Source organism: Oryx dammah, unplaced genomic scaffold, assembly GCF_014754425.2.
Source record: "Oryx dammah isolate SB20612 unplaced genomic scaffold, SCBI_Odam_1.1 HiC_scaffold_18, whole genome shotgun sequence".
Taxonomy (NCBI): Eukaryota; Metazoa; Chordata; class Mammalia; order Artiodactyla; family Bovidae; genus Oryx; species Oryx dammah.
In genome coordinates, this window is record NW_024070202.1 from 69,480,008 (window position 1) to 69,495,888 (window position 15,881).

Consider the following 15,881-nt stretch of genomic DNA (forward strand, 5'->3'; position numbering starts at 1 on the left):
ACTCCAGTGTTCTTGCCTGGAGAATCCCAGGGACGGCAGAGCCTGGTGGGCTGCCGTCTATGGGGTTGCACAGAGTCGGTCACAACTGAAGTGACTTAGCAGCAGCAGCAGCAGCAGGACTTAGGTCAGTGTTCAAATTGCAAGAGTATCCTGCTTTCCTTACTTTGGCTTCCTTTTAGATGGCTCCCAGGCACTAGCAGCTGCTTAGATATTTTCTACCAGCTTAGCAACCCCAGTGGAGAGATCTCTCTATAGTTGTAGCACAAGTTCTTGGCTTAGGTCATGTGCTTTTTCTGAATAATCACTTTGATCTGGTCAAGGGAAGTGGGGGTGGGTAAAGGAATGAAGGAGTGCTATTCCCGCAGGCCTAGATTAGGGATTGGTGATGTATGCCTCATATGCCAAAACTGGCCAACTACTATTTTTATAAATAATTTTTTGTTGAAATGCGGTCACACCCATTTGTTTACTTATTCTCTGTGGCCATTCTTTGCTTCAGTAGCAGCAGTAAGTAGTTAAAACAGAGACTGTATATCTCACAAAGCCCAGAATATTTACTGAAAAGGTTTGCCATCCCTGTGGAGTTGTGTACTTATGTAGATCAGTATACCTACACATGAAAGTAGGCTAAGGGTTTCATGACTCGAGTTTACTCGAGTTTCCCTCTGAAAATAATTCTAGTTCTATCCTAATACAAAGACAATTGGGTAGTTGAGGACCAACTTACTGCTTCTTTGAGCCACCAGTTGTCATATTTAACAACGCATTAATGTATAAAGAAAGTAGATAATGGATTGTTGTTGTTGTTTAGTTGCTTAATTGTATCCAACTGTTTGCAGCCCCGCAGACTGTAGTCCACCCAGCTCCTCTCTCCATGGAATTCTCCAGGCAAGAATACTGGAGTGGGTAGCCATTTTCCCTTCTCCAAGGGATCTTCCCCATCCAGGGATTAAACACAGGTCTCCTCCATTGCAAGCAGATGCTGTATCTTCCTTTTAAATTTTAATATATCCTGGCAGTCTCTCCATATTAGTACTTTGAAAGTGAAAATGTTTGTCATTCAGTCGTATCTGACTCTTCGTGACCCCATGGACTGTAGCCCACCAGGTTCCTCTGTCTATGGAATTCTTCAGGCAAGCATATTGGATTGAGTAGCCATTCCCTTCTCTAGGGGATCTTCCTGACCCAGGGATCGAACCAGTGTCCCCTACTTGGCACGTGGATTCTTTACCACTGACCCACCAGTGAAAGTGAAGTCGCTCAGTCGTGTCCGACTCTTTGCGACCCCGTGGGGTGTAGCCTACCAGGCTCCTCCATCCGTGGGATTCTCCAGGCAAGAGTACTGGAGTGGGTTGCCGTTTCCTTCTCCAGGAGATCTTCCCAACCCAGGGATCGAACCTGGGTCTCCCGCATTGCGGGCAGACGCTTTACCATCTGAGCCACTGGGAAAGTGTCTGACCCACCAGGGAAGCCTGTAAATAATGTATCAGAAGACAAATAAAAATTTGGCTTGTTGTGAGGGGTGGGGCAGGAAGTGGAAGAGGGACAGGAGTGTCTACCCTTCTGAGGAGTACATGCCTGGGAAGGACCTGACTAGAGGCTTGTTGGTCACTTTGATGGTGGAGGCAAGGGACAAGGGAGAGAAAGTATTCAGAGGCAGTATGGGGAAGAACCAACAGTGGATTTCATTGTTAGACCTGAGGTGAATCCTGACATTTACATTCTTTTCTCAAGGCCATATAATAATGCCATCTATAAAGATGAAGTCTGTTAAACTTGAAGGAGTATTGAGAAATTTATTCAAAGAAATGTAAGAGAGAGTTTGAGATAGAGATATGGAGACTCATTGATTTATTTGCCTAAACATGTTGAATGTCATGAGAAAGATAAGACTTGCCTGAGATTGTAGAAAGAGATAGATTAGGAGGTTCAGAATAGAGTCATCTGCCCCAAGTTTCCTCCCCGGTAAACCAGAAAAATTGTTGCTTTTTGCTTCTAAACATACGATCTTAATTTACAGAATGTTAGAAGTCATTAATTACTTTCATTCCTTCATGTGGTTATATAGATATGAGGATACATTTTTCTTGAGTTTTCTTTGCCATTCATTTGTTTTTTTGTTTTGTTTTGTTTTTTTTTTTTTTTGTTTTTTTTTTGTTTTTTTTTTTTTGCCATTCATTTGAATCCTGATATGTTCTTAGGCTTTTCTTTTCTTTTTCTTTTTCTCCTTGTAATTAAGGAACCATATTTTTTAACTGTGTTTTGCCTTGGCAGCCTAAACAGTGCTAAGCATTATTCAAGGTAGATGAGATATATTTCTTGTATTAGAAAACAAAATTTTGAAGGGCTTTAAAGAGGATAAAACTTGTACTTCATCATATCAGGGATCAAAATTGTAGTGAAGTGCACTGACTATAGTATCACATGTATTGGGGTTCAATCCTAGTTTGACATTTTGACTTTAGAAAAATTATTTTTGCTCTAAGCCTTGGTTTCTTGGTTTATAAAAATAGGGACAGTTGTAGTATCTCATAGGGTTGCTGTAAGGATAAGTACCTGGAACATAGGACTTTCCCACTGTTGTTGTTCAGTTGCTCAGTCATATCCAACTCTTGCTACCTCATTCACTGCAGCACCAGGCTTCCCTGTCCTTCACTATCTCCTAGAGTTTGCTCAAACTTGTGTCCATTGAGTCAGTGATGACATCCATCCATCTCATCCTCTGTTGCCCCCTTGTCCTCTTGCCCTCAGTCTTTCCAGCTTCAGGGTCTTTTCCAATGAATCAGCTCTTCGCATCAGGTGGCCAAAGTATTGGAGCTTCAGATTCCCATTGTTAGCTCTTGGCTACTGTAATGTCACAAGATGACCAAGTGATTAGATGAATAACTTTGTTTTAGTATGTATTTTCTCTGCAAATTTTCTTTTCCATTATAGTTTATTATAAGATACTGATATAGTTCCCTGTGCTATACAGTAAGACTTTGTCTTACTGAGGTGTAATTTGTATCTGAAAATCTCATAGTCCTAATTTAACCCTCCTTTCCTTTCCCCTTTGGTAATCATAAGTTTTTCTTTGTCTTTGAGTCTGTTTTGTAAATGAGTTTGTTTTTATTATTTTTTAGATTACACGTATAAATGATTTCATATGATATTTGTCTTTCTCTCTCTCTGACTTACTTCACATAGTATGATAATCTTGATAATCTCTAGGTTCATTTATGTTGCTTCAGATGGCATTATTTCATTTTTTTATGGCTGAGTAATATTGGACTGCAAGGAGATCCAACCAGTCCATTCTAAAGATCAGTCCTGGGCGTTCTTTGGAAGGAATGATGCTAAAGCTGAAACTCCAGTACTTTGGCCACCTCATGCGAAGAGTTGACTCATTGGAAAAGACTGATGCTGGAAGGGATTGGGGGTGGGAGGAGAAGGGGACGACCAAGGATGAGATGGCTGGATGGCATCACCAACTCAATGGATGTGAGTTTGATGAACCCCGGGAGTTGGTGATGGACAGGGAGGCCTGGTGTGCTGCAATTCATGGGGTCACAAAGAGTCGGACACAACTGACTGAACTGAACTGAATGTTACATATGTGTGTATATATATATATGCACACACATACACACCCACCACATCTTTATCTATTCATCGGTTGATGGACTGTTAGTTTGCTTCCATGTCTTGGCTATTGTATTAAATAGTGCTGCTATGAACATTGAGATGCATGTTTCTTTTCTAATTTCTCTGGAAGTTTTCTTAATTGAGGTGTAACTGGCACACAACATCATAGTAGTTTCAGGAGTTCAACTTAATGACTTGGTGTTTGTATATATTGTGAAATTCTCTGGAATTTTAACTCATGTTTGAATTAAAATTTGATAGTTTAATTATGTTAGATGATATTTCATTAATCATATTGTATTGTTCAATAGCTAAAAATGGATAGATAACTCTAAGGTTGTCTTAATAATTTAGTATTCAACTTTTAAAAATAAATGTGGCAGGCACTTTAATGTCACTTGTTACAACCTATGTTAAATTTCAGTGATCCATTTCTTTTTTATTTGAGTAAAATTGCATTAGGTTTCCTATTTTCAGACAATAGGAAAGTAATGAAACAGTAGCATATCAATTTGATCAAAATAAACCTTGACCTTGAGAACCATTAACTGGATTATTTTGTCAGACAGATGCCAGTGCAGTCAAACTGTGGATTCTTTTGACATTCCACATGGCTCCTTGATATTTGCATACTTGATGACCAAAAAACATAGATACATGGTTACTACAAAGTAAAACTAAGACCAAATTTTATAATTAAAATTTCATTTTAAATGTACTAGGAGGTAACTTTTAAGAATACCTATTACTGGATCCTATTTTGTAAGTGGATAAATAATATTTTTGTGACAGTTGTTCTCTATTTTTAAAATCAGCTTATTCGATATTAAAAAAAGATAAACCTGTATCATATAGCTACATTTCATAATTAAATACAATTAAAGTTGAAATATTGTTGTCTTGAACTGTATCAATTGGAATTGCTACTGATATTTGTAAAGTTATCCTTTGGGTGATAAAAAAATATATGAAATAAAAGTTAGTGTTGCTATTACATGTAAAATATTTGGATTTTATTTACTAGTAACTTCTTTAGTTTAAAAAATTTTCGTAATAAATTTCTTGCTCTTGCTATCCACTGAGCTTTTATACGATGTCTCTCATCATGAACTATTTTTTCTATTGACATTTTTTTACTAAGTTTGAAATGCATTTTATTGTATTTTTATGAATCTTTAAAGATATAGGAACCCATTGACCTGTGTGAGTGCAGACACTTCTGTGAACTAGCTGTATTCCTCTGAGGCTATATAAACATTGCTAGTCTGTTATTTAGTACAGAAATATGAAGGTTGAACAGCTGTTTATCCCAAAATTATATCAATGGAATGTATCCTTAGAAGTTGAAATGGTGATGTCCATTTTAAGTTTTATAACAATATTTCAAACAAGCTATTGGAAGTATATATACACAAGTTTAGTTAGATAGGAAACGTCAATTAGGTATAGTTTAGGTAGGTCATGTCCTTTGAGATTAATTTTTCTATCACTGTGGCTGTCAGTGCCCACAACAGGGATTCAGATAGTGCATTGGACAACTCATGTTAGCAATTCATTCCCTATCCTTCTGCAATATGCTAGAAAATGTATTAGAAAAGGTTTCAGTGAACATTGATCAAACTAGTGTGTACTGGTCGGTGATTTGACTTATCCTTTTCTAGAAGCTGTGTAAATTCAGTCCTTGCTTTTATACTTACAAACTAACTAAAATGCTTTTTTTGCATTATCAAATCTATTTATTAATGAAATATAATTGATCTGTCATTGATTGGGTTTTGAGACTAAATCCAAAGACCATCTATCTATGCCATTGCTAACATATATTAAATGAATCAACACATATTTATATTATAAAATTGTATATTAGGATTTAAAAATAGCAATACTCAGTTTTTTATTTTTACTGTTTTAATATTCTTAGTTTTCTTATCTATTTTTTTTAACTTACTCAAGCTGGAGTAATACAAAGCAGCTGTATATATTAGGTGATGAAAGGCCAAGGAAAGATAGTAATAAAAAAGCAAAAAAGCTCCCTCAGCATAAGCTTTGCCAGACATTACTGAGTGTATAACTGTCTTACATTTTGAAAGTATTACCTGACTAATTGCATAAATTGACAGTGTATATTATATTTTCCCTGTCATGATTTGACTTTGAACATGTCTTGAGATGTTACTGTTTCTTTAGCATTCTTTAAATATCACAAAGTGGGAAGTACTTTTTTTGGGTGTGTATGAAAAATAAATAATTTTTTACAAAACACGTAGATCAGTTATTTAATCATGAGACAATCATATGTCACCAGTATCCATAATTCTGTTTTGGAAAACGTACAGAATTTTAACAAATGTCATCATTGAATGTAACACAAAATAAAAATATAGAAAAAATAACCTTATTTTTCACAACAAAGCTATAACTAAAATACTTTAGTGTTTGTTGTCTGTGGATTAGGTTATTGGTGTACTTTTCTAGGGTCTATGATAAAAATCTGAGATTATGTTTTACTTTTTACTATAAATTAGTTTATCATTCCCAACTAAGGTTGAGACTCTCTAAATTTTTGAACAGTTCACTGGTTTGGTATTTAGAATCCGTTGTTAGGGTATGATAGGAAGGATGTGGTGAGTTAGTGGTAATTGATTTATCCCCATCATACTGAACCTCCCGCTCTTCTTCCACTTTGTCCTCCCTTGGGCAATAATCACAGGGTCGAGCTGCCAATCTGTAGACTTAATTTTTTCCAGCAGTACCATCTGGCTCCTTGGCACCAGAAGTTATATTGGTTCTTTGTGGTTGCTGCTGAATTTGTCATATTGCTAGACAGCTGATAGGGTGTTTCATGCTATTTGATCCTAATTTTCTTTTAACTAATTATTGATTTTTATTTAGAGAATCTTCTTTAGCCATTTCTTAGAGCACAGAAAAATTTTATTGAGAAGAGAATGCACCTAAGCAAATATTATGTGTAAGCCTTGAGCCTTTCCTGTCTGTATTGTATTCTATCTAGTTCTTCGGTGGCCCTCCCTTTCAAGAGAGATTAATTTAAACTTAATTGTGGAGGTTTTCTGTTTCATTCAAAGCCTTGTATCTCTGGTTAAAAATTACTTTAATGTGTATTGAAAATCCTGTTATAATTGCCATCATTTCCTAATAATGAATATTTAGAAATCCCTATCAATGGCATAAATAACCTTCTAACATCCAGCGATGCTTTATCCTCTTTTTAAAAAATGGCCATTTATGTACATTTTGTATATTTTGTGTATATTTTGGTAGATGAGATAGTTTTACTCCATCCAGCGATGCTGTATCCTCTTTTTAAAAAATGGCCATTTATGTAGATTTTATATATTTTGGTAGATGATGTAGTTTTATTCTCATCTCTAATAACATCATCCATAAATGATTTTTTAAAATAATATTGAAAGACATTTGAGTTTCAATAATTAAAAAAAAATTGCCTAAGCACACATTTCCATACACTGAAACAGTTTTTTCATATTACATAGTAAACTAAACATTTTTGATGAAGGCAAAGAATTATCTGACCTATTTGTTTCTGATGTAAAGATCATAAACAAAAATTATTGCTGAAACTCTTAAAGAATCTGCATATAAAGTAGTTCATTTTGACAAGTATTTACTGTATTGTATTAGATTGCATTCATTTTTAATGGCATAAGATATGTTTTAGAGAGTTTTTAGAGGTGTCCATTCATATAAAAATGTTTCTACTGAGTTTAAACTTGTAATTAGATATTATGTAATCTATGTTGGTTACAATAATTACAGAATGCTCATATGTTAGAAGTATGTACTTCACATTCTTACTGTTGATGGTATGTTGGTGTTTATAAAGTTCTTAAATAGTGATTCAGCTGGGATTATTATAATACCAACATAGATGGAAGTCTACTAACTGAAAGCTGGACTTTGCAGAACATTTTCATTTTATGTTAAAGAAAATATACAGCTAAATTGCTGTAATTTGGTCATGTAATATTAAATCCAGTTGTTTATAATTGTTTTAGTTTAAAGTATATAGAGAAAAAGAGCAATAAATGTCACTCTGTAAAGAGAGCTTAATCAGATGTCAGTGAAATGATTCATGTGCTAACTGGGATAGTTAACATGCATCTTATTCTACCGTCTAGAAGGAGGAGGTGGGCTATAGAAAAATGAATTCTTCACTAAATTATTTACAGCAATTATATCAAATTTTAATAACTTCAGCTAAGAAGACATATATATGATTCATGTTCTCACAATCACCTACATTAGAGATTAATTATCTTTCTTCAAACAAAAATGTACTCTTATAAATGTTTTTAATTGTTAAATCATGATCAATTTTATCTTTATATATTTGATCAGTTTTTAGCTATAATGTAATGTGAAGCTAAAATATTACAGCTAATCTGTTGTCACAAATGCCAGCTCATTAGAATTTGCCCCTAATATCAAAAAATGCCCTGAATTGTTTGTTGGCTTTATCTTAACTCAAATATGTAAAGGGGACAGTAAAGCATTTTTCTTTGGAATCACAGGGAGTTCAGTGACCTTTCTGTGGCAAATTATGTAGAAAGAAAATATTTATATTCATTTAAAATAACCTCCGTGAAGAAATAGTCTCATTACCCTGTTTGATCAATTTCTTGTAGCCTGAGCTGTAGCATGCTGCTATTGCCATTGGTTGATGGAATACACTGAGTAGTGGCTAATGGTGATGGTGCTCATCAGGAAGGGTTCAGCCAGCGGTCAGCAACAAATAATTCAAGACTGTTTCTAAGTTTGTGGCTGGTGGAATTTGCTTCTTGCCCCAAGCCAGCAGCATTGCTGAGCTCGGCTATTTGATTAGAAGAGAGGCATATTTGCTTCTTAGCAACTGCACATTTGTGCAACCCATAGTCCTCTACTGCCTCCAAAGGTTTTCCTTTTGTGATGGTAGAATAATACTTTATTGTTGATTGACAGACAAAAGAGATTCTAATACAAGGCAAGCTCATAGCCATTTTTGTTGTTGATGGCTTTAAAAATTTTCACCTGCATATAACATTTTTTGAATAAGTATAGAGTAGATTGTATGCATAATATAAATAAGCATGGAAAACCCCAATGTGTTAGAATTTTAATATGCATATTAGCATGGAGGTTTGCACAGCATGAGTACAATTGCATACTGTTACTTTTTTTTTGCCCAGCAGGTTCAATGATAGGAAATCAGTTCTGACCCTAATATATGTATTTACATATATCTGTACTCTGGGTGTTTATATCTTCCAAATACAATTAATGCTACAGAAAAATTGAACAAATAATGTCGAAAGATAAATTGTTAGTAGAGTTTTAAAGGCTTTGTAAAATTTAAAATCTAGTGTTTATATAAGGTTAGAAGTCAAATTTAAAATTCTAATAAAACATAAGTATAGAAATTGGAATGTATTTCTCATAGCAATGAATCTGCAGAACAAAATGTGTCTTTAAGAGTGAACAAAGGTATTTATGAGCCAGCAGTTAAGAAACAAGTGAGACAAGATAAATTTAGGAAGGGCAGTCTGAGTTTTATGATCCTGGGAAACCAGGACCAGAAAATCCTTTTTTTGAAAACATGATTTTTCTCATTCAAACTATTTGGTTAGGACTTAAGTTTCAAGATTTTAAAGAGGATGATATAAAAGGTGACATGACCATGGATGATGTTAATTTTACTCTTGTATTATTTTTTGATAATTAAAAAAATACCTATATACCTTAAAGAATGCAAAAAAAAAATTTGAGCCTATATATTTTGACATACACAATTTAAATCCATTATTTTATATAAATTGTTGACATAATTCTTGGTAAAATGATGGTACATAGTAAGATTAATATAAGGTTAACATTTTAAGGTTAATATAAGATTATATTCTGTGATATGGTTAGAACATACTGTTTTTTTCCAACTTAAGGTTCTGTTTTTATCTCCTAAGGTTCTTGACAGATATGAAAACCTCTGTAGATTAAAATGAACAACAAAAAAGTGCATTGGTGTGAAAATTTCCAGTTAACAAATCTTGCTTTGGGGATTTAGGGAAAGTTAAAGCAAGTGCAGACATTAATGTATACATTAAGTATATATGGGTAAATACTCTTATTTCCCAATAAAAGGACCTGAGGGCATATCAGAATGCGTAATATGACCATCACTGTATTTACTTACTAATAAATAGCCACTTTAGTGGCAAACTAGAGCACTAAAAAGGAAAAAGGAGTGAAGAATTTGATATTGCAAAGCAGTAATATGCCCCATCGTATGAAGCAGCTGTCCCTTTGCTATTTCAGTTAATATCTTTGAAACAGTTTCTTTAAAAACAAATTGGAGCTTTAGAAGGAAATGGAAAATGCTTTGAAGAATGGGTTTAAATTGGGTAAAAAATTAACATGCCTGCAAGTAAAATTGCCAAAGTTAGGACATGAGTTTGGTATTATATAAATCAAGATTATGGCTTTCGTGAACATTTTATTTATAAGGTAAATTATGGGACTTTGATGTAATAAGGAAAATGTTCTTTAAATTACTAAACTCTTGCAAATACTAGTTTCAAAAATGGGATTTTAAAACTCTAATCTACTACACTAAAATTACTTGTATGTATTAACTTATATCATTAGGTGGCATTTATTCCCGTGTCCTTTCCCCTATTAACAATTACTTATTTGAGGGGTCGCACAGAGTCGGACACGACTGAAGTGACTTAGCAGTAAAATTTAGTTTTCTTAGTGGGACGTTATAACAATTGTCACCTGCAGATAAGGGCATCAGTTGTACTATTAACTAGGTTCATCCCTCCATCTCCCATTGCAAACATAAGAAGTACAAAGTGATAGTTTTTTGGACTTCAGGTTTTACACATAGGTTCACTTGTTGGAAAAGAAGATAAACAGGGACAAATAAAGGTTTCTGGCTCTTCTTCTATCTTAGGAGAATACACTTACCCACTTGTTGGAAAAGAAGATAAACAGGGACAAATAAAGGATTCTGGCTCTTCTTCTAGCTTAGGAGGATATAGGAGTAATGAAGGAGCAAGTTGGTAGAATTGAGGAAAATGGTGGAATGCTATCATCTGCTCAGCAGAAATCTTCCTTAGATCTTTAAGGTAAAATCTCTTAAGAAATATATCAATAAATTTCAGTGGCATGTGTGGTGAATTATTATTTTATTATTGAAGAAACTATGGCCCAGAGAGATTAGGTGATTTGTCCAACACCACATAGCAAAGTAGGGGCTTCCCTGGTGGCTCAGACAGTAAAGAATCTACTTGCAATGCAGGAGACATGGGTTCAGTCCCTGGTTTGGGAAGATCCCCTAGAGAAGGGAATGGTTGCCCACTCCAGTATTCTTGTCTAGGGAATCCCATTGGCTACAGTCCATGGGGTCACAAAGAGTTGGACATGACTAAGTGACTAAGCACCACACAGCAAGTAATGGTGAAGCTAGGGAGGAAATTTAGGTCTTTTTTCCTCCAAAGCATATGATTTTTCTCTCATGGGGCACTAATACCTATAGGCTAGTAGTATTTAGGAACATGTACTTTGGATGCTGAAAGACAAGGAATGAAATCTCTGATACTAGCTTTGTGACTGGACCAAACCAGTTGGCTTCTTTAAAGTTCATTCCTTGGAAGAAAAGTTAGAACCAACCTAGACAGCATATTGAAAAGCAGAGACATTACTTTGCCAACACAGGCCCATCTAGTCAAAGCCATGGTTTTTCTGCTACTGCTAAGTCACTTCAGTCGTGTCCAACTCTGTGCTACCCCATAGACGGCAGCCCACCAGGCTCCCCCGTCTCTGGGATTCTCCAGGCAGGAACACTGGAGTGGGTTGCCATTTCCTTTTCCAATGCATGAAAGTGAAAAGTGAAAGTGAAGTCGCTCAGTCGTATCTGACTCTTAGCGACCCCATGGACTGCAGCTTACCAGGCTCCTTCGTTCATAGGATTTTCCAGGCAAGAGTACTGAAGTGGGGTGCCATTGCCTTCTCTGATGGTTTTTCTAGTAGTTATGAATGGATGTGAGAGTTGGACTATAAAGAAAACTGAGCGCCAAAGAATTGATGCTTTTGAACTGTGGTGTTGGAGAAGACCCTTGAGAGTCCCTTGGACAGCAAGGAGATCCAACCAGTCCATCCTAAAGAAATCAGTCCTCAATATTCATTGGAAGAACTGATGCTGAAGCTGAAACTCCAATACTTTGGCCACCTGATGCAAAGACCTGACTTATTTGAAAAGACCCTGATGCTAGGAAAGCTTGAAGGCTGGAGGAGAAGGGGACACAGAGGATGAGATTGTTGGATGGCATCACTGACTCAATGGATATGAGTTTGAGTAAACTCCGGGAGTTGGTGATGGACAGGGATGCCTGGTGTGCTGCAGACCATGGGGTCACAAAGAGTTGGACACGACTGAGCGACTGAACTGAACTGAACGGAAGGGTAATAATATCATGGGGTTATTTGAGGCCAATGGAGTTATTTGGAGCCCAAATGAGATTATGTGAATTTTGCCTCCAATTAAAATAAATAAGTTTAAATTAAAAATATATATAAATCTGAAAATACTTTGAAGAATTATTGTTTTCCTAATCTAATGGTACACCTGATGTCCAGATGGTTTGAAGAAGTCAAATTCATATTACTTGATTTTTAACCATGAGAATTATATAGTCTTTTAGTTTTGTGAGGGACTTAGAAAGTCATGTAGCATGCTATTTCCTCATCTTGCTGGTGAACACTTAAAACTTAGAATGGTTAGTTGGCTTCTCAAGGTCAGATGTCTCATCTGGCACTTTTATTGGACTTATATGTACCAGGCACTATGCTGGGTACTTCCCATGTTTTATTTTGAATCCTCACAACATCCTTGTGTAGGAAGTATTATACCCATTTTGCTGCTAAAGAGATGAATTTAGGATGATCACATTGCTAGGAAGTGGGAATACTGGAATTCACACCAAAGTCTCTCTGACTGCAGACTCTGTGTTCCTAGAAAGATGTCATTTGCCTCCCTAAAATCAGGTCCCGAACTTTAGCCTCCTGACTCCAGTTAATGAAATGTGATCTCCTCACGCATCTGTATTTTCTGTAAGGAGTCTGTTAGTATTGAGGCTTCCCTGGTGGCTCCATCAGTAAAGAATCTGATTGCTACGCAGGAGACCCAGGTTCTATCCCTGAAACGGGAAGTTCCCCTGGAGAAGGATGTAGCAACCCACTGCAGTATTCTTGTCTGGGAAATACCATGGACAGTGGAGCCTGGAGGGCTACAGACTACAGGATCACAAAGAGTCAGACACGACTGAGTGACCAGACCAAATACCAGGTCTCTAGCTTTCTCTCTCCAGTTAATGAAATGTAATCTCCTCACACATCTGTATTTTCTGTAAAGAGTCTGTTAGTATTACCAACTGTAAAATTTGAATCATTTAAGAGCCTTTTATTTATCTGCTTTAGAAAAATAAAGAATTTGTTTCAGTTATGTGAGAGAATTTTAAAGTGATAGGAATCTTTTTTTTTTCTTTTCCCCCGTGTGATTCTTCTGGAAGGATAGGTATGAAAACATATTACTTAACATAGATATTAGTAAAATATATTTGAAGGGTATAATCACCTATTTATTATTTTTTTAAGAAGAGAATGGTGGTAATCTGTACAGTAGACTATTCTAAAACTAGTAGGATAAAGTAGATAATTTTTATTTTCACCATGGAAGATTTCTCTTCTTAACATAATTTTGCTTAGATTAATAGTGAAATCAATTTGTATAAGAAAAGTACAAAATACCTGGGGAATGGGTGATGGCAACTTCAAAGTGCATTGGGAGAAACTGGCCAGTATAAAATATTTTGAAAATGGGTAAGACAATAAATACCTAATTTTGAGTTGATTTATTTTTCTAAAATGGCATGATAACTCCTCCTTCAAAAATAGGAAAGTGGTATCTTGTGAAAATGCCTATACAATGTGTAGTCTTTAGGGGTCTATACAATGGGGCTACCTTACAGTGAGATTACTTTATAAGATGTTCTTTTGTTACTTCAGTAACTAAATCTCTTTTTCTGGTGTTTAACATCATCTGCCTTTTAATGGTTGAATTTTATTTTATAGTTAGTGTTTTAATAAGCATACAATATTATATAATTGGCATATAGAGTTGTACTTTTATGGTAGACATTTTATTTTATTATTGTATAGTAGAGTTTTTAAGTAACAAAATTTTGAGATAAATTAAGAAAATATAAGAAAACCTAGAATATGTGAATATTTCAAGGAAAATGCTTCCATAAGGATATAATACGTATTAATGTTTATCCTGTAAGGAGAACACAAAGTAAGACAAGTTCCCTGCTTTTGGTCATATACATTAGAAACTATAGAACAAAGGCTAATAGTGAAGTAATATAAACTATAAAATATATGGTTAGCTTTTTTTAAACCAGAAGTCAACTAACCAGTTTCTCTTTTCAATACCACATTTAGGTAAAAAGACAAATTCATTTAAGTACATTGTTTAAAAACTCTCTTTGGGTCTAGCCTGGAATTTATGTATAGTCAGCTCAATAGCTAACTATATAATAGAATATTTGTATTTATGGGCTTCCCAAATGGCTCAGAGGTAAAGAATTCACCTGCCAATGCAAGAGACACAGGAGTTGTGGGTTTGATCCCTGGGTCAGGAAGTTACCCTGAAGGAGGAAATGGCAACCCGCTCCAATATTCTTGCTGGGAAAATCCCATGGATAGAAGAGCCTATTAGGCTGTAGTCCATGGGGTCACAAAAGAGTTGGACATGACTGAGTAGACTGAGCACGTGTGCATTTGTATTCATAATAAAACTCACAGATACTATAAGATCTAGAAACATAAAGATGAAGTGTGCTAATAGACTTATGTGGAGATATAACAACATGAACCAAACTTTGGAGTTATTCATGCGTATGATGGGGCTGTAATAAGGGGGTTCAGTCAAGCTTGAGATATAAGGTGCTACCAATGTGAATTAGCCAGTCATCAGTGGAACTGGCTAGCGCTGAGGGGCACTCTTTCTAAAATCAGTAACACCTCAGATGTCAAAACAGAAAACTACGAGATTAACACATTATGAGAGATGATGAAATGGTTGCTGTTTTAAGCTACTAACTTTTGAGATAGCTTGCTGTGCATAGTAGGTATCTAAAACATTCATTTATCTATCCATCCACCTATCCACTCATCCATCTACTTATCTGTTTACCTACCAGTAAGCATTAATTCACTTTGGTAGCCCCAATTCCAATCCAACACCACAGGCCACATTCTGGTCTTCTTCCTTTACGTATTTGTAACTCCCTTCTCTAGTAGTAAGAAACTAAGCTTCCATCAATCTTAGTGTATTTACTCATTTGCTCAAGCTTATTATTCAAAGAAGGTAGATTTGGAATTGTTAACCTATGCCAATAAATGCTTATCCACTTATTGATAGACTCGAGTTGTTTCTACATTTTTGAATTTTTATGAATAAGGCAAAGTCTGTAATTTTAATCACAACCCTATAGAGATGTGTAGTTATTTATTGCTATATAGCAGATTACCTCTTTGGAGAAGGAAATGGCAATCCACTCCAGTATTCTTGCCTGGAAAATCCCATGGACAGAGGAACCTGGACAGTTACAGTCCATGGGATAGCAAGAGTCAGACACAACTAAGCCATCACCACCAGAAAATTACCTAAAACATATATGTTGTTTTTGTTTTTGTCGTTCAGCTGCTCAGTCGTGTCTGACTCTTTATGACTCTGTGGACTGCAGCACGCCAGGCTTCCCTGTCCTTCACTATCCCCTGGAGCCTGCTCTAACTCGTGTCCATTGAGTTGGTGATGCCATCCAACCATCTCATTCTCTGTCGTCCCCATATCCTCCTGCCTTCAATGTTTCCCAGCATCAGGGTCTTTTCTAATGAGTTAGCTCTTCATATCAGGTGGCCAAAGTACTGGAGTTTCAACTTCAGCATCAGTACTTCCAATAAATATTCAGGACTGATTTCCTTTAGGATGGACTGTTTTAATCTTCTTGCAGTCCAAGAATTCTTAAAGAGTCTTCTCGAACATCAAAAGCATCAGTTCTTCAGCGCTCAGCTTTCTTTATGGTCCAACTCTCACATCCATACATGACTACTGGAAAAACCATAGCTTTGGCTATACGGACCTTTGTTGGCAAAGTAATGTCTCTTCTTTTTAATAT

General features: G+C 35.6%; 1 protein-coding gene across 1 annotated transcript in view; it reads left to right on the plus strand.

Annotated features, from left to right (window-relative positions):
* Window positions 1-15,881, plus strand: part of SKAP2 (src kinase associated phosphoprotein 2) — a 168,684-nt gene that overhangs the window by 33,918 nt on the left and 118,885 nt on the right. The window lies entirely within an intron of this gene.